This window comes from Momordica charantia (assembly GCF_013281855.1).
Source record: "Momordica charantia cultivar OHB3-1 chromosome 1 unlocalized genomic scaffold, Mcharantia_2.0 BLBB01000001.1, whole genome shotgun sequence".
Lineage (NCBI taxonomy): Eukaryota > Viridiplantae > Streptophyta > Magnoliopsida > Cucurbitales > Cucurbitaceae > Momordica > Momordica charantia.
In genome coordinates this window covers 2,821,171-2,839,727 of record NW_028275157.1, presented here as the reverse complement: position 1 = coordinate 2,839,727, position 18,557 = coordinate 2,821,171, and the positions used below count along the sequence as shown (strand labels likewise).

The window sequence follows — 18,557 nt, the reverse complement described above, 5'->3', positions numbered from 1 at the left end:
TGGTCAAGTTAGAACTCCTTGTACGACTTATTTATTCATTTAAATTCAATGAAAAATACTTTCTTTATGTTTTCGTGCATTTACTTTCATTTAATTATGTTCTAAATTAGTTATCAACCTCCTTGTGGAATGCCTTAGTCAAATGATTTAACTTTCAACACGCTCGGGATTTTGGCCAGATTGCACCTTGCAGTTTTTTGGGTTGGTTTCTAAAAACTTCTCTTTACGTCTTTTTTCCTTTTGGCCAGTGGGAACTTGATTTATACACCAAAGCCCAACCTTGGGAAAGGTGAGTTAGGTAAAATAATAGGAAACCAATATGGGATGTGACTTAGGAATAAGCGCATAAAACATGGTCATAGGCATAGGCCCTCTGACCCATAATGCAAATGAGTTGGTACATATTCTCTAGGATTGTAATCACACATAGGAATATGATTGTAGGTAACCCTAGCCTCTGCAGCAACCAAAAGCGGTAGTGAAAGAGTAGAACTCAAATCCCAAGAAAAGTCAGGAATTGCGCCTGGTGCATTTTCCCAACATAGTGTATTTTCCATGTTTTGCATCAAAACTAAGGTAGGAGACAAGGAGGTTGAGTTTTATTAAATTTTTTGTTAGTTAAAACCCCAAACGACAACATTTCATCACATTTTTCTTCCTAAATCACAATTGCATCTTTGAACCATTTCACTCCATTACTTTATTTTGAAAAGCAACAAGTCCCTGAGTATTTGACCTTGGATTACTTCCGAGTATTACTTGTGATCGTGTGCGCTTGCACGAGTCTCTAATCTTTTTAAAGGTAGAGAAAGTCCCAACAAGTTCTTGGCGCCATTGCCGGGGACTTAATTTTGAAAATCATATTATTTGTTTTCAAGTGAATTGTTTCATAGTGTGATTGTTGCATGCCTCTGTTCCTTGAGATTAATTGTTTTATATCCATCTATACGAGCATGCATTTCCACTAGAATTCCTAACTCAACCTCACCAGGAATGTGAACAACCACGGATGCCAGAGCAAATGCAATCATTCACTTCTAGCCTTTAAGAGACAATGATTAATTTTATGGCAAGAACTGATGAAGCGTTATGTAGGCTGCAGAGCCAAATTAAGCAAGTGGCCAATAAGATGAGGAATAGTCCACCAAAAACATTGCCTACCAATATGGAAGAGCAAGGTGAGGCAATCAATGTAAGGAGCAAGCTTGAAGATGATGAACTTGAGCTCCCAATAGACAATGATGATCCACCAATCCTTGAAATGATAAACGAGGTATGGAAGAATGTGGAAGTAAGCAACGGCAAAGAGCAGTGAGCATTATTCCATAAGAAGGAACAAAACAAGACTTAAATATGGAATGCCTACAAAAAGTGCCACTTGGTGGCCCTGTTTTTGTTTTACTCATTGGATTAATCGCGAGAGTTTTCTAACCCTTGTTTCGTTGTTGATATAATGTTGTTTTGTTCATGTGTGCTTAGTCATGATATTTTCTAGGTAGACATATTTGCATAAGCTGGACAACATGCTGAGATGTTTTGTAGATAACATATATCATGTTTAGTCTTACAAGTTAGGGTCATATAAGCATTAAAATGCTATGGACCCAAGGCTCCTTATCATACATCATGCCTTGTGTGCTCCTGCTAAAACTACCGTCTATTTGTTAAGCATGCCTAATCATAAGAAAAAAAACAGTGAAAACAGTCCATCGGTCGTGTTGAAAGCATTTTTGTGTAGATTCCAAATCTAATTTTTGTTTTTGCATTTGAATTTTGCAGGATCAAGATCCGACCCTCGTCAAAATTGCGCCAGGCGCAATTTAAGAGAAAAAATTCTATTTTTGAGTTATGGATTAGGGCTTTCGTGGGCTTTATTTGGGTTATGTTTAAATGGGCTTTGGGTTGTTTTTAAATCAAAAGGAGGCCCAATTTTAAACCCAATTATGTTTTTAATATGTTTTAAAACATAAAACAAAAAGCACTAGAATTTGAAAACACCCCACCCCATTCACGATTTTTCACCAAGATTTCTCACTTGTTTTCAAATCTTATCTCAAGAAATCTCAAAGAATCTCAAAGTCTCTCTCATCTCTCTCTTTTTCAGCACACTTAGGGTTTATTGGGGGTTTTCTCTTTGTTGATCGTTAAGCAAGATCAAGAATTATGGAAGGTTCACCTTCCTCCAAGCCACAGGACAAAGAGAATGAGAATAAGAGAGTGTTGTTGCCTCCACGAACTAAACATGGTATGATTCCTCTTGAACCTCCTAGGATTTCTGATTACGCTTGTTTACATGCGTAAAAAGAAGGTTTTAGATGCTGTTTTTACTATGTTTTAGCTTTGTTTCAGACTTTTCTGGGTCGTTTGAGTTCCAATTCATGCAAAATTCATATATTATGGTTTGTGGTTGGCTTATATTGTATTTATGACATTTTAGGACCATTTGGGAGTGCAAATTAATCAAAAGAAGCAAAAAGTCGGAAATACCTACATGGGAGGCGCCAGGCGCCTACGTGCCTGCAGAAAAACTGTTTTTCTTCCAACTTTGCCCTTAATGAAACGCGTCTTCCAATGCGTTTTGGTGGTTCCAACCGATGCATACGTGTAGAAGAAGTGTGCCACTATCAGTTTGAGCACGATTTGATCAGTCAAAAGAGTTGGAAATGGGTGATTCACCATCGTTTTAGGACCTACCTAACCAATTCTACACAGCTATAAATTCCAGCAGCTTCTCCACCAAATTCATCAAGCCTTGCTTCCTTCTCTTGATCATTTTTAGTGTTTTTTTGTTGCTTTCTAAGTACTTTTGAGTTGCTTTCATTAGTTGCTTTTGGTTTTTAAATCCCGAGTACTTTACATTCCTTTATAGAGCTTTGTTTTGTTTCCATTTGTACTTAGTTATTTTCTACTTATTCAAATATATAAAAATCCAGCACTTTGCTTATCTTCCCTTTGCCTTTACTTTATTTTTTAAGAGAGTTGTGTTTTTGGAGAAAAGAGCACGTGACACTCCCCCTTGCTTGAAAGAGAAGGGCGAAGCTCTCAATCCCGAGAAAAACTCTCCGTTAGTTAACTTTTGTTTTTCACACATGCATTCCACATTCAACCATTTTACTTGCTGTATTTTCTTCAATATGTCTTTCTAAATTCCCGTCTCTAGCCCGGTTATGGATAGTTAGCCTTTTATTTCTAATAAGGGTTGCTAAGAAGTAGTGTTTTTGCTTTCCATTCATTGCTCAACATGTTTTCCCAAAAAGTTAGGATTTAGAGAAGGCCACTGTACGTCTTAACAAGTCAATACTGAAAAGGTTGCTTATTTGCATTGTTGAGTGGTTCAACCGAGGAGAGGAGCGCCTTAGACATAAGGGTTCCGCTTAAGTATCCTAGACATAGGACCTTAACCCGAGGTTGCGACTATTTCCATCCTAAAACTAAGATATCTCTCATAATAGACATATTAGGGAATATCTTAGGACTTTGAACTTGCTTAGACATAAGTCAAGTGAAAAGCGTAGTCGTTGGTTCCTAAAGTAAAATGCATATCGTCCTTAGCATATCCTTGATTCTTTGTTGGCTAACTTGAAGTAATTCGGGCTAGGTTTTATCATTATAAGTCCAAATCCCAAATCCAAAACCATTATTTGTGACCACTTCCCATTTTACAAGAATCACTCATTTCAACATTCACTATTCTTTAAAACTTTAGAGTTTGGAAATTATTTAGAAGTCCTTGAGGATCGATACTTGGATACTTCATCCATTTTATATTACTCTGACAGGTGTGCGCTTGCATCTATATAATTGTTACCACGCTTAGTGCGTGCGTTCGGCAAAACGTCAGTCAATTTCTCATGAAAAATTAGTTTTTGATCATAGGGAACAAAGAAGAAAATATGAGGAAGCTATAAGAATGAACCGTAGGAGAAATCTATCCATAGGTGGTACAAGTTCTGAAAAAATTAATATGGAATTTAATGACGCTAGGGTTAATAAAGAAGGTTCTAGTGAGAAGAAATTAGGAGGTGTTAGTAAAGTTTATCTTCAAAAAGGTGCTGTTTTAGATGAAGAAATAGCTAGACTTCAAGAGAGAGCGGAGATGTTCAGTAAAAATAACGAAATTAGGGATAAAAAACATGAGAAAGTTTATGGGAAAATTGAGGAACTAAACATAAAATGAAAATAATTCATGGAAAACTCAAAGAAAGTGAGTGAGGAGATTCAACTTGAGTTAAATAGCATGAGTATACGTCGTAGGATGAATCTTTCTCAAGATAACCCCGTTTCCGAACCTTTAGAACTCTTTATCCCTCCCCCTCTTTCCACTACTGTCGCTGTGCATATTGAAGGTCAAGAACAGGTTAGTGGGGACTCAGAACATGACACGGAGCCCTTAGAGCATTCAGATTCAGCCACGGTTGAAATTCATAGTCAAATTGCGCCTGGCACAATTTTGGATGAGACTCCACCGGCCACTCTACAAGGTATTCTGTCTCCATCTTTTCCAGATCCTATCTTGACTAAAAAGCCCCTGGTTTTTGATGATTCAGAACAGGAAAGGACAATGCCGAAAATGCCGAAATTTTGGTGGCGTTGAATGAAGCAATGGGAGAGGATCCATTAGAGGATGACAGAAACAGTGGGGCAGCACAAAGACAATTGAATGTTGATGGAGAAGATGAAGATATTGGAGAATTACCCCAAGAAGTGCATGGAGATGAATTTGAAGAGGAAGAAGAAAATGACGATATCTCTCAATATGAAGTGAGAGTACGAACTCCGGTGCATTAATCTCAACAAGATGATGAGGAGCCCCCTGCACAAGAGCAAGAAGGAACATCCGGTCCTATGGATGTCCTTAGTGAGGCCATGGAGGAATCATCTTCCTCTTATTCACAAGGTCCCTTCTTTGTCGAGTTTGAATGTTTCTGACACAAACCTTGTTGCTACTACAGAGACTTCAGATGAGGAGGTGAGCTTGGCCGAAGTGGTGAAGAAAACACAAAAGAAGAAAAAAGTGTCAGAAATTGCACCAGGCGCAATTTCTAGGCCTAAGACCCGAGCTGCTGTAGCACGTTTAGCTACCCAAAAAGAAGCCAAGGCTGGTCCATCTAAAAAAGCCAAGAGGGCTAGGGTGCAAAGAGGGGCAGAAGAGCCACTTGAGGAGGACAACGAAGAGGAGCCTGATTCTACCGAACAAACACCATCAAGAGTAAAAAGGGTGAGATTGGAGGTGAGGAGGCCCAACTTCACAACACGTGATGTCCTCCTTGAGAGGGGTTTTGATGAGGCCCAAGAGCCGGTGCCGGAATATGTTAGGAGGAGGCTTGTGGAGAATGGTTAGGAGGCGTTGTTTGCCCCAACTATACGTGTATCAGAGGCCTTGGTGAAAGAGTTTTACACTGCCATCAATCCCAACCGAGGGGATGTAGTGAGAGTACGGGGTAAAGTGGTAAAATTCTCACCTTCTATTATTAATACTCACTATGGTTTGTTGGACGTCTTTAATGCCATAGGTAATTAAGTTTTGGTGCATCCATCGGACGAGCAAGTGGAGGAGGTGCGTAGACTTATTTGTAGACCAAATAAGGCATGGACCGTCTCAACCACGGGGAAGCTTTCCTTAAAGCCCCTTGACATTAAAGAGCAAGCGACAGTTTCAATGTATGTGGTGAAGAACCGGTTGATACCCACTTCTCACGATTCCTCCATTAAGCGCAATAGGGCGATGATGGTGTACATTCTCATGAAGGGCATTGAATTCAACTTTGGGGAGCTCATAAGGAACGAGATACGGAGTTGCTCCGAGAAAATGGTAGGTCCTCTTGTTTTTCCTGGACTAATAACTGAGTTATGCTTGCAGGCGAGAGTGGAGGCCTATGATGCCAATGTTGTGACGCTCAAGAAGCCGTTCACATCCCTAAGAAGAGTTTGGGGGTATTCCATTGTTCGAGAGGAAGATTCTCCCGTTATCGCCGCGGATCCCAATACCAGAGGGGTGGTGACTATGAAGTAGTATGATGAGCTTAGGCACAAGTACGAGCTTCTTTTGGTTACTCAACGTGCCACATGTGCTTTCCTTAAGAAGATATACGGTGATGAAGCACCTTCTTTCCCCGATGAGCTTGCGGCCGACTTACCATTTTCTTCCCGTTTTCCTACCAATTCCACCGACGATGAGTCTTTCGATGATGAATAGGGGAGTATCTCCCTCTCTTTGTTTTAATATTTGGATCTTGATTTTGTATGTTAGGTTGTTTAGTTTAGATTTTTTATATTAGTTTACATATTTGTTTGTGTAGGTTGTTTTTGTTCTTTTCATTTGCATGATAGGTTGTTTAAGCTTAGTTTTTGTTTTAGGTTAGTTGTTGGGACGTTGTGCTGTTATGACTGCATATAAGTTGTGTTTTTGCATATGTTTAAAGTTCAAACTTGCACGCGTCCTTGTTCTAGCTAGTAGTTTGTCCTTGGCTTCTTCAATGCATCTTTTCTAACCTCTCAACATGTTCATCTTTTTAATGAAATGCTTTCCTTTGTTCTTTGTTTTTGTATCATGTCGATGAGGATTCTTAAGGACATGAATAGGTTAGATTTCCTAGTTTTATGATAATGCCATGAGTCATTTTCCATTCTTTTTGTTTTGGTTATAAAACTTTGAAACCTTAACTTTTTCATTGCTTTGGAAGTCCTTGTCCTTTTTGTGCCAAAATTTTGCATCTCTCAAAATTTCTTTCCCCAGTGAGGACACTGTTTCTCTTAAGTTTGGGGGGGACAGTGTGTGTCTTTTTGTTTTAAGAAAGAAAATGCATTTTATGTTTTGAAAAAAGAGTCAAGAAAGAAAATGCAAGCAATAAAAGAGTCATATGCAAGAAAATTTTTTCGGAAGAAAGAGTATGAAAAAGAGTCCAAAAGAAGAAAAGCAAGTCAAAAAAGTGTCGTGAGTGAAAATAAGAGTGGGGGAAAGAAAAATAAAAGTGAGAGTAAGAAAAGAGTGGTAAGAAACATGAGATGAAACAAAAAATGCACTTACCTTTTCACGAGTCCCACTATAGACATTCATTTTCTTTAAATGGGTGGCGTTAGCATCTTGGAGGGTGGTAGCCTACATATTAAGGTGACTTCGTGAAAACCATCATCGACATCATTTTATACCGGGTTGCTACCAACAAGTTTCTATGAGTGGCTGGGGTTTGAAAACGATGTTAGAGTGTTGAAAACCTCAGGGGCTAGTAGCCGATCCACTTGATGTTAAAATTTTTGAATCAAAACGGAAGTGTGCATATTCCATGGTTTTGTAAAAGTGTTTTGTGTTTTAGAAAATAAGAGGAGTTAGAATCGTTTTTATTTCAAAAACAAATGATGGTTTATCGTTTGTTGGCTTGAGATTAAAGTTAGGACGTTTAGCTTGTGGAGCCTTTCCTGAGACTTATATGGTTCATTAACTTAGAACATTTAGATTGTTGATCATTCATCTTTCTAGCATGTTGATTGTATTAGATTTGTTGTTGTTTTTGCTTGAGGGCAAGCAAATGGCTAAGTTTGGGGGTGTGTTAGGGTTGACTTTTTACTGTAGAAACATGTGTCGGTAGCCCTGTTTGACCACGTTTTTTACCTCTTTTCCATTATTATTTGCCAAAAAGGACCACCTATTCTTAAAATAAAACATGCATAGATTATTTATGCTTAAAAGTCAAACTATGGTACTTTAGGAAAAATATGAGATAAATGCGGTCAAAGTTGGAAGAAAATAACAAAATTATGTTTTTGCAAAATTGCGACCGCGCATTTTTGGAGGGCAATTTGTCAAAACGCACGTTTTGATTAATGAATGACAAGGAGGACATTTCTCACATGTTCAAAACCGTGAGTCCAAGTCCAAGTGAGGTGGTTAGATGAATCTCAATCCTTTTCCACCTAAAATGGAGGGGAGTTTCAACCAACCTATGGTGCTATAAAAGGAAGCCATCCATCCCTCAGCAAATCATCCCTTCCAAGCTTCATTTCATCTTCTTTTAGATACTCTCTAGTTGTAGAACACGTTTTTAGGGTTTATGTTCATGTTCTAGTTGTTTATTTCTTCGTTTTTCACGTTTTTACATTTCGTATTGCTTTAATTCAAGTTCTTACTTCCGTTCTTTGTTCATTCTGTTATTTTAAAGTTATTTAGCGAGTTTCAACTCCCCTTATGCACGAGAGAGAACATGGTCAAGTTAGAACTCCTTGTACAACATATTTATTCATTTAAATTCAATGAAAAATACTTTCTGTATGTTTTCATGCATTTACTTTCATTTAATTATGTTCTAAATTAGTTATCAACCTCGTTGTGAAATGTCTTAGTCAAATGATTTGATTTTCAACACGCTCGGGATTTTGGCCAGATTGCGCCTGACACTTTTTTGGGTTGGTTTCTAAAAACTTCTCTTTACGTCTTTTTTCCATTTGGCCAGTGGAAACTTGATTTATACACCAAAGCCCAACCTTGGGAAAGGTGAGTTAGGTAAAATAATAAGAAACCTGGGATGTGACTTAGGAATAAGCGCATAAAACATGGTCATAGACATAGGCTATCTGACCCATAATGCAAATGAGTTGGTACATATTCTCTAGGATTGTAATCACACATAGGAATATGATTGTAGGTTACCCTAGCCTCTGCAACAACCGAAAGTAGTAGTGAAAGAGTATAACTCAAATCCCAATAAAAGTCAGGAATTGCGCCTGGTGAATTTTCCCAACATAGTGTATTTTCCATGTTTTGCATCAAAACTAAGGTAGGAGACAAGAAGGTTGAGTTTCATTAAATTGCTTGTTAGTTAAAACCCCAAACGACAACATTTCATCACATTTTTCTTTCTAAATCACAATTGCATATTTGAACCATTTCACTGCATTACTTGATTTTGAAAAGCAACAAATCTCTGAGGATTTGACCTTGGATTACTTTCGAGTATTATTTGTTACCGTGTGCGCTTGCACGAGTCTCTAATATTTTTAAAGGTATAGAAAGTTCCAACAAGTTTTTGTCCGCCCCACGCGCGCACCCGCCCGGCGCCAATCTTGTGCCTGCCAACGGCCCTCTTCTAGCTTGCCTTGTTCCCAGTCCATCACATTTAAGGAAAATATTTCCTGTTTATTTGTTGGATTATCTTCTGGGTTTTATTTTTGTTTATTTTCTTTTAATTATCAAATTTAAATTCACTTTAGGCAAGTTTAGCACTTTTTAGGAGTTTATCAATTTTTAATTTCTTTTTAATTTTGTTAATTTCCTTAACCGTGGAGTGTGTCCAGCCTCGATATAGTGAGTATTCTGTCTGCTCAAGGTAAGGACTACAAAGGTAATCCCTCTAACTCTCATCCTTTCGGGTTGAATCATCTATACGATAGGATTCAAGTGGCTTGTGGCTCGAGTAGCTCAATACGGTTGGGTTGTCACGTATCATCCCACATCGACCACGGAGGGTCTTACTTGATCGCGGATGAGTGGGAGGAAGGGATGGATTAGCATTGCAGGCCGACCTGCGAGGTTGGTCGCCTCCATGGCCCCATTTGACTCGATCTCCTACGGCCATTGAATTGGACTCACTCAGGAGGCCATTGTCGTCATTCAGAGCTAAGAGACTTGGATATTTTGATGAATTAACTGAGGCTGTTGGTTGGACGATCTTGGATTTTCTTATAATAGGGATGACTTCGAATGTCCTTTCCCACAAATGATACAAATCTTTATGCAATAGTTTGCACAAGGTTTGACCTAGTCAAGGTCGAACTCGGAGGTTCGCGAACTTGGAATGCTACAGAATGACCTGCACAAGAAAGCAAAATCTCCGATGCTGAAGTTAGTAAACAGCTCGGACTCAATAATAGGTTCGAGAATACATTTTATACCTAGGGTAAGAATGAGGCCCTCTATTTATAGGTGTGGGCAGACCTCATGACCGACGGTTATTCTTATCTAGCTGCATGTCGAACATGTCGGGTTGCTCAAATCGAACCACCTAATAAACGTATGAATCAGAAGAATGGTCACGTCTCTCACCTTGGAAGCTTTGAGGTGGAGCTGCCAGCTAAACAATCCCTTTTTAGGCATATCAACGTCTTCAACGTGGCACCACAATTTCATTCCCTAAACATGCGGCATGGACATTTTGTGTGGCGGTGCTCTTTTCTTATCTTGATTTGGTTCCAAGGACTTGAGGGCAACTATGATGATATCAATTATCTTCCCTTTTTATGTCGATTTGTGGTTTACTTATTTTACTTGAAATTTAGCTTAATCACTAAAGATTCAGCTTCCTTCTTTTTATCATATTTTTTCTTAAAGTCTTTTTATCATAGGGTATCAAGTACAATAATGAGTCTCTACTCTACTTAATTACATTTGTGACTTCATAGCTATTTGGTAATAACTGCCAAAAAATTATAGCTTGGTTTTCATGATCAACTTTCTCTCTGTATTTGCGAAGTTCATACAAATCCCGCTATATTTATTTAAGTTCTCTTCTACGGTTCTCGTAACCAAACAACCTTTCCTTTAATAAATCTTATTAGGTAAAAATTTATTTGGGTTCAATGACTCTAATTTTGTCAAAAGTTCTCTAACTTTTTCAATACAATTAACCTGCCATAGTACATTTAATATGAATGTACAACATAATCAAAATGAATAAAAGTCAATACGAGCCAACAAGAGCCTACTCTTACACAGTAAAGTCAAGCACCCTCAAATCTCATCTAAATAAGTTAAGATTGGTCAAAATTGGGTAAAAAATTCATTCTTCCTTTATTATGGACGAGATTTAATAATTTGGTTGCTTTTTATTTCTAACCTTTTCATTTCCTCAAGCTTTTCATATTCTAGGTGTAACAACCGAAAATATATATATTTAGATTTTTTTTTAGTTGTTTCCTCTCATTCTCCCAATGATAAACCTTTTCTGTTTTTAAAAAATTATTTTTAAAAGATAATTTGTTTTTAAAATTAAAAAATGATAAAAAATAAAGAGTTTTATCAAATATTTATCTTTTTATGTTACCTTTTTAAAAGAGGTTTCTTTACAGTTTGTTTTAAAAGCCTTTAAATCCTAGGTTTTATTTTCTTAAACTACTTGGACATAGTTTTCTTTCTAAGAGGAAAAAAAAGAAAAGAAGAAGAATTTTGGTATTTTCTCTCAAAGATCGGTAAGTTTTTCCACCTCATTGTTTTAGTTTTATTTTTCTTGATCTGTAGTTCTTTAATTCAATTTATTGGGACAAGTTTTGAGGCGTTTGTTTTTTAGAATAAAAGATTTTAAGGACTTTTTCCCTAAAAATTTTCCAGAATTTTTTTTTGAATTTTGTCGTCTATGAGACTGTTTTTGGGTTATTTTTAAACTCTTTTTGCACAAAAAGTTTACCTATTTGTATCTCATAAACTATAGTTTATTGTTCTGATTTTTACATGAAAAATTATATGTTTTTACCAAGTTTTAAATGTTTTCTATAAAGTTTTCAAATATAAATCTTGTATAAAAATCAGTAAATTGTTAATTTTTTATGGAAAAATCTTGGAAGTTTTATTTTAAAAACATAAAATTATCTAGATTTAAGGTTGTTTTGTTGATAAACTCTTTATAAATTTAGTCCGTATTGATTTATACCGATTCTTGTAATTTTAAAGTTTGTTATTGTTGAATTTAGAGGCTTTTTAACTAAGTTTTTCAAATCTGGTTTTGTAGCCCCAAATCCATACTTTCCCAATTGTTTTGAATGGGAAAATGGAATAGATAAGATTTTCTTAATAATTGGTTGATTTTAAATCTTTGGATATAATTTAACCATTAATTTTGGATATTGGTTGTTTCTAGGTCTCTTAGTTAACAACTACCCAAGGAAGAAATCAAGTTAGATTTGTAGGATTTGCAAGAGAGGTAAATGATTTACCATATGAGTATTGTAAGTGATTTACCATATCTCTTCAAAAACTAAAATTTCTTTTGGATTTGATATGAAGATTTGAAATTGATGTATTACCTACGAAATTGAAGTTTTATTATGGATTTGATAAATATTTTGGTAATTGATATTATGTTTGTTTGCAAAAAATATTTGAAGCATGTTTTGTATGAATTGATAAAGTTTTGTTTGAAATTGATATTTTGTTTATTTGTGAAATATTTGAAATTATATTTGGTATGATTTAATTAAGTTTGTTTGAAATTATTTAAATAATTTGAACTGATTTCATATTAAAAGTATGTATTTGTTTTATGCATATTTATTTCAAAGATATGTTGATTGATTTGATAGAGCTATCCGGATATGCCATATTTTTGTTTTGAGGAACATTTTGCCTAATTTGGAATTGATGGATTTATGTTCTGACTTATTTGTGGGAAGACACTTTTGTGGGTTGACATTCCTTGGGAATGAAGATTCATGTGTGTGTTATTCACTCACATGGCCTCACACTGTTTGTTCTGGTCGATATTATTTTGGCAACTCTGTTCTTGTCGATATTAATTTGACAGCTCTCATAGAAGCTTCTGATTGATTGGTGTTACCGACGGGTAACCACATATGTTTTGTAGGCTACCCAAATAATGCAACCTCCCACTCTGATTTTGAAAGTATGAATGAATGTAACATTGTTTTTTAATGTTTGAATGATTTAGTTTATTGCAAAGTTTGAAAGTTGTACCAAATGTTTTAGAAGAAATTTTGAAAGTTTTGATTGGTTGGAATTTTTGTTGCAAATGTTTCGAAAGGAAAAATGAATTTCAATGTTTGATATGGAAATTGCTTATTGAATATTTTTGTACTCATTCTTCTCTTTTCTAAATGTTTTCAGATGAAGGTTCAAGTGACTGCTCAGATAGTGATTGAGGAATAGCGTTCTGGCATGAGGAGTTGGAATATTTAATATTTTTTTCATTTTTTTTAGCCTACGGGGGAACTTAGTTAGTTCTGTTAGTTAACCTTTAGATTTATTATAGTATAGATTTATGTCTCAAAGTTTGACTTATCCGTATTTTTGACATAGTATCAAATTAAATTAAGAAGTTTTTCTTTTGATACAGTGTTTACTTGTTTAGGCTTCCGCATTATTGTTAGACTGACCGTATTGGAAAATACCGGTTCTTACAATAGGCTATTTATTTACTTGTCTATTAAATTCTTGTAAGTTATCAGTCTTTCCTTTTACTCGACACTCTTCATATGGTTGGCTAAATGACTATATAAAGTCATGTTTGTAAATACATAATATAGAATGGAAATATAATAAAATGAATCTCTAAGCCTTTCTTTTAGTCATGTTTTCGGTTGTGATAGCTTGCATGTTTCAGAGCCTTCAAGTGAGACTTGATCTATCTTGTTTGTGGAGCGATTCGGATCTCAAACAAGTAACAAATGTTCCTACCTTTAGATATTTGATCAACAAGGTAATCCGATTTTTTACTTTCTCTTAGTTGATTCCATGGTTGTTTTGGGGTTTTTTAGTTTGTGATCTTAAGGTCTTGTTTGTCAACAAGATTGTCGTTAGATACAATTCACACCCTTGCCCAAGTGAAGTATCATTGTATTATACACAAATTCTTCCATCTTTAAATTTTTTTTCATGCAATAGTTTCAGGCCAAGTTTCGGAATGATTTGATATTTTACCAACCTTTTGTTGGACTTTGAGGGCCTATAATTTCATCATCCATAAATGAAATCTCCCTCACCATCGAATTTATCCAATTCAAACTTGACTGACATACCCGCAAATAAATGTTCGTAAGCAATTGACCAAAAGAAAAACACAGACTACTAGAGAATAAGAAGAGTTAAACAAGAATCAACCAGAGATAAGGGAAAAATTCACTTGCTATGAGTTTTGATGAATAACGTAGTTTTCAATTCAGCAAGTACAAATATACAAACTCTACAAATTCAGTAATCTCATCTCTGATTATAGTTGTCAATATCCATGGAGTTCAGTCTCAAAATCATTTGATAATGAGAGAAGCAAGTCAAAACCAACCAAACATATGATAAACCCTTGTTACGTCTCTTATATTTTCAATATGGGATCTTTAACAATAGCAAATAACTAGATGCTCAGACCACAAACTGGCCTGATTGACTAAACATGAATAACAAACAGATAAAAAAATAATGCAAAGAAGCATGAGAACAAGAGAAAACTCACGAGTAGTATAACAATGGAACATTGAGTTTTGGTATATGAATATTAGTCATACCAAAACTCGCGAGGAATAGTATTAGCTGAGTTTTACACTCAGCTAATATTATTAAAGCGGGGTGACTGACCACGTAGTTTAATTTGGGCCTATTTTGTTATTTTTGTTTAATTAAATGATCAAACACATGATATAAATGGATAGTTAAGATGTTGTAAATAGAAGTTAGTTATTCGTTTGAAAATACTATCTAATCATATGTGTTCTCTATGTATAATTAGCTCACACAAAATTATTGTCCCAAAAAGCTCATTATAGAACAAAGTTAATAAAACAATGATCTAAAATGTGCCTACAAATTCTTAATATAAACTACAATTACGATACTCTGCCTCACTATTCTGCACCATGTAATCATCATCGTTTTATTTTTTTTTTCCAAATACATGCAATTAAAATAATATAATTTGTGCAAAAACGAGTCTGACTCAACGGTAATTGGTATATATCTCCAACCAAAAGGTTGCGTGTTCGATCCCCTACCCTCACATGTTGTACTAAAAAAAAATAGTAATAAAATAATTTGCATGAATATGCACGGTTTATTTGTCATTTTGTATAATGAGAATGACATGACAAAACAATATAAATGGATATTTAAAATATAGGGTAAACAAATTGGTTACTTTTTTAAACTACTACCCTACAATATTCGATTTCTTAGTAATTAACAAAAATAAAATAAATAATAATAATAAAATGTTGTGATATTTATTTTTTCTTATCATTCTTTTTTAATAAAAGCTATTGTGAATTATGACTGAAAAGCCTTGGGGTCTAAGCCTCCTTTTGCTGACCTTAAATTTCCACCCATAAGAGATAAACAATGTGGTGAGCGAATTTAGAAAAGTAAAGAAGATAATTTTGTTTCATTCAATTTTTTAAAAGAGCAGCCACAAATAAGTTAAAAAAATTTAAGGAAATAACAAATTTAGCATCTACATTTTAGTTTTGCAAATGTAGCAAACGTTTTGGAAAAAGGGGAGATCCAAATAGTACAAGGTCAAATTTACCCTCGTAGCACTGATATACTACTAATATAGTACTGATAGATATATATGATATATATTTGATATACCATTGATATCACTGATATAGTTATGATATCCATTATTATAACTTCTTATATGATTATATTATTTACTATTTATTGATTTACCACTAAAATATATGCGATATATACTTGATATACCTCTAACATACCACTGATCTAGTACTAATATACAATTGATTTACTTTTAATATAACTCTGATATCTATTAACATAACTTCTAATATGGCTTACCATGGAATTACCACTGATATTCATATTATATACTATGATTTCTATTGATATAAGTTATGATATGATTATATGATTTAACATTGATTTGTCACACTGATATAACACTTATATATATGTGAGTTATATTTGATATGCCTCGAATTTGTCATTGATATACAAACGATATATCGCTGATATCGGTATCTACTCATATAACATCTTGTATGATTATATGATTTACCATTAATGTTACATTGATATATATGTGATATAAACTTCACATGCTTATAATTTACTACTGATATACCTTTGATATATATGTGATATATATTTAACATGCTTGTAATTCACCACTGATATATCATTGATATAACTATGCTATCTATGAGTTGATATAATACTAATATATCCACTAATTTTTTTTTAGATGAAAAAATTGTGCAAACAAATAAAATCAAATTTAAAGTTATTGTATAAAAGATTGATATGGACCATGGAATTCAAAAAAAAAAAAAAGTTAAATATGTAATATACTTTATAAATTTAAATAGTCATATCTCTTATATTTAGTATATAACCAATATTGATACAGATTAAATAGTAGTGATATACCACTGAAAATTAAACATTTGATATACCTTATATTTAATATATCAGTTACAAACACATTTAATATATCATAAATTATATGTACATCAAATAATATTAGATATCTAATACGTACATTTGATACATCGAATGCTCATCAGAGTTACATAAGATGTATCAGGTATATATAGGTATATCAGTTACAAATAAATTTAGTACATCATAAATTAGATGTATAATATGTACATCTAATGTATATAAATGATACATCGGGTGGACATCTGATGTAGATCGAAAGTACATCAGAGATACATCGGGTGAACATCAAATATACATTGGGTGTATATTAGATACATATCGAACATATATCTGGTACACATTGAGCATATATTATATATACATCAGGCATATATCAAATATACATTCTGCGTATATTAAATATACATCAGACATATATGAGATATACGTTGAATATATATTAGATTTTATAAGGGTAAATTTGAAATAATAAAAAGTTGGACTATAAAAATTTAGTTTGCCATAAAATTTAGCTACCCAATTTCCGTTTATTTTAATCATTAATTAATGTTTTAAAATAAATAATGTAATTTATTTGGTAACAAAATTAAAATTAAAACATTTGATAGATATTTATCAAAGCCAGGTTTAAATCCTGGGACATGTGGGTTATGGGCCCACCACGCTCCCGCCGCGCCACTTTGATGATTTGTTTTAAAATTTTAAAATCTTGTAAAAGTAATTTCATTAATCCTTTGATCAATACTATGTAATCAGCGATCTGTCATTATATATCTATATGTATAATTTAGGGATAAGAAAGAAGTTTCGAAAAATCGATCTGATCGACCAAAACTAACCGACTGATGTAAGTCGGTCAGTCAAATTACTGATTCGGTAAGAATCTATTTTTTCCATTTATAAAATCGAAAATGGTCGGTCGGTTTGGTCAAATGGCAAAAAATCTACCAAACTAATCTATATTTGACTACATTTATTATTTTATAAAACACTAACAAATAATAATAATAATAATAAAAAAGAAGAAGAAGGGTTGCCACTTGTTTTACAAGTGGATTTAATTAAGTGGATTTAATTTTGAGGCAGTTGCAAATGTGACAATAACAATTAGCAAAATGACAACCACATTTAGTGTTTTTTTTTTTTTTTAATATAACACCTTTTGTATAAAAAAGTGGAGGTTCAATTTTTAAATGACAACTTTACTCAAATGATATACATATATAATATATTTGTAATAGATTTATAATATATATGTAATATATACATATTACTGATATCAGTGTGTTATATACTTGAAATATGTATGTGATATACTACTGATATGAGTGTTTGATATACTTGCAACATATATGTGATACGCATTTGATATACTAGTGATTTAAGTGTCTGATATACTAATGATATGAGTATCTGGTATACTACTCATATAAGTGAAAATTTGTGCTATATTTGAAAAAAAATAAAATAAAATAGGTGACATATTTTTAAATACATAAAAGATTTTTGCTGCCCATTGCAATTTCCCTTTAATTTTTTTTATTTACTTTCCTTTTAATTTTTCAAACATTTGTCACTGTTTATTCACTTTCTCCCACCCTATTTTCTTCCATATTCTCCCTAACTTCTCTTGTCTCCAAATTGGATCATAAGCTTTAATCCTTTAATCTATAATATATAATCAACAATCTATAATTATATATCGATATCTATAATTTTATGGGTGGGAGAGAAGTTTTGAAAAATCGATCGGATCGACCATAACTAACCGACTGATGTAAGTCAGTCAGTCAAGTTACTGATTCGATCGGAATCTGTTTTTTATATTTATAAAATTGAAAATGGTCGATCGGTTTGGTCAAATGGCAACAAGTCTACCGAACAAACAAACATTTTACTCCATTTATTATTTTATAAAATAATAATAATAATAATAATAAAGAAGGGTTGCCATTGGTTTTCCAAGTCGATTTAATTTTGAGACAGTTGCAAATATGACAATAACATTTAGTAAAATTAGAAAAATAACAACCACATTTAGTTTTTTTTTTTAAATATAACACCTTTTGTATAAAAATAATATACATATGTATTATAGTTGTAATATATATGTAATATATATGATTACTGGTATATGTATCTCACATACTACTGATATGAGTGTCTTATATACTTACAATATGTGTGTAATATACTACTGATAGGAGTGATATATGCATTTAATATACAACTGATATGAGTGTGTGATATACATGCAACATATATGTGATATGCATTTGATATACTACTGATATAAGTGTCTGATATACTATTGATATGAGTATCTGATATACTACTGATATAAGTGAAAATTTATGCTATATTTGAAAATTTTAAAAAAAAAGTGACATATTTTGAAATACATAAAAGATTTTTGCTACCCACTGTAATTTCTCTTTTTTTATTA

The 18,557-nt window shown here is 33.5% G+C and overlaps 1 long non-coding RNA gene across 1 annotated transcript; it reads left to right on the top strand.

Annotated features, from left to right (window-relative positions):
* Positions 1-11,832: 11,832 nt before the first annotated feature.
* LOC148213087 (uncharacterized) lies at positions 11,833-13,052 on the top strand. The gene is made up of 2 exons (XR_015789430.1): positions 11,833-11,906; positions 12,827-13,052. It is a non-coding gene; the product is annotated as an uncharacterized LOC148213087 (long non-coding RNA).
* The last annotated feature ends 5,505 nt before the right edge of the window (positions 13,053-18,557 follow it).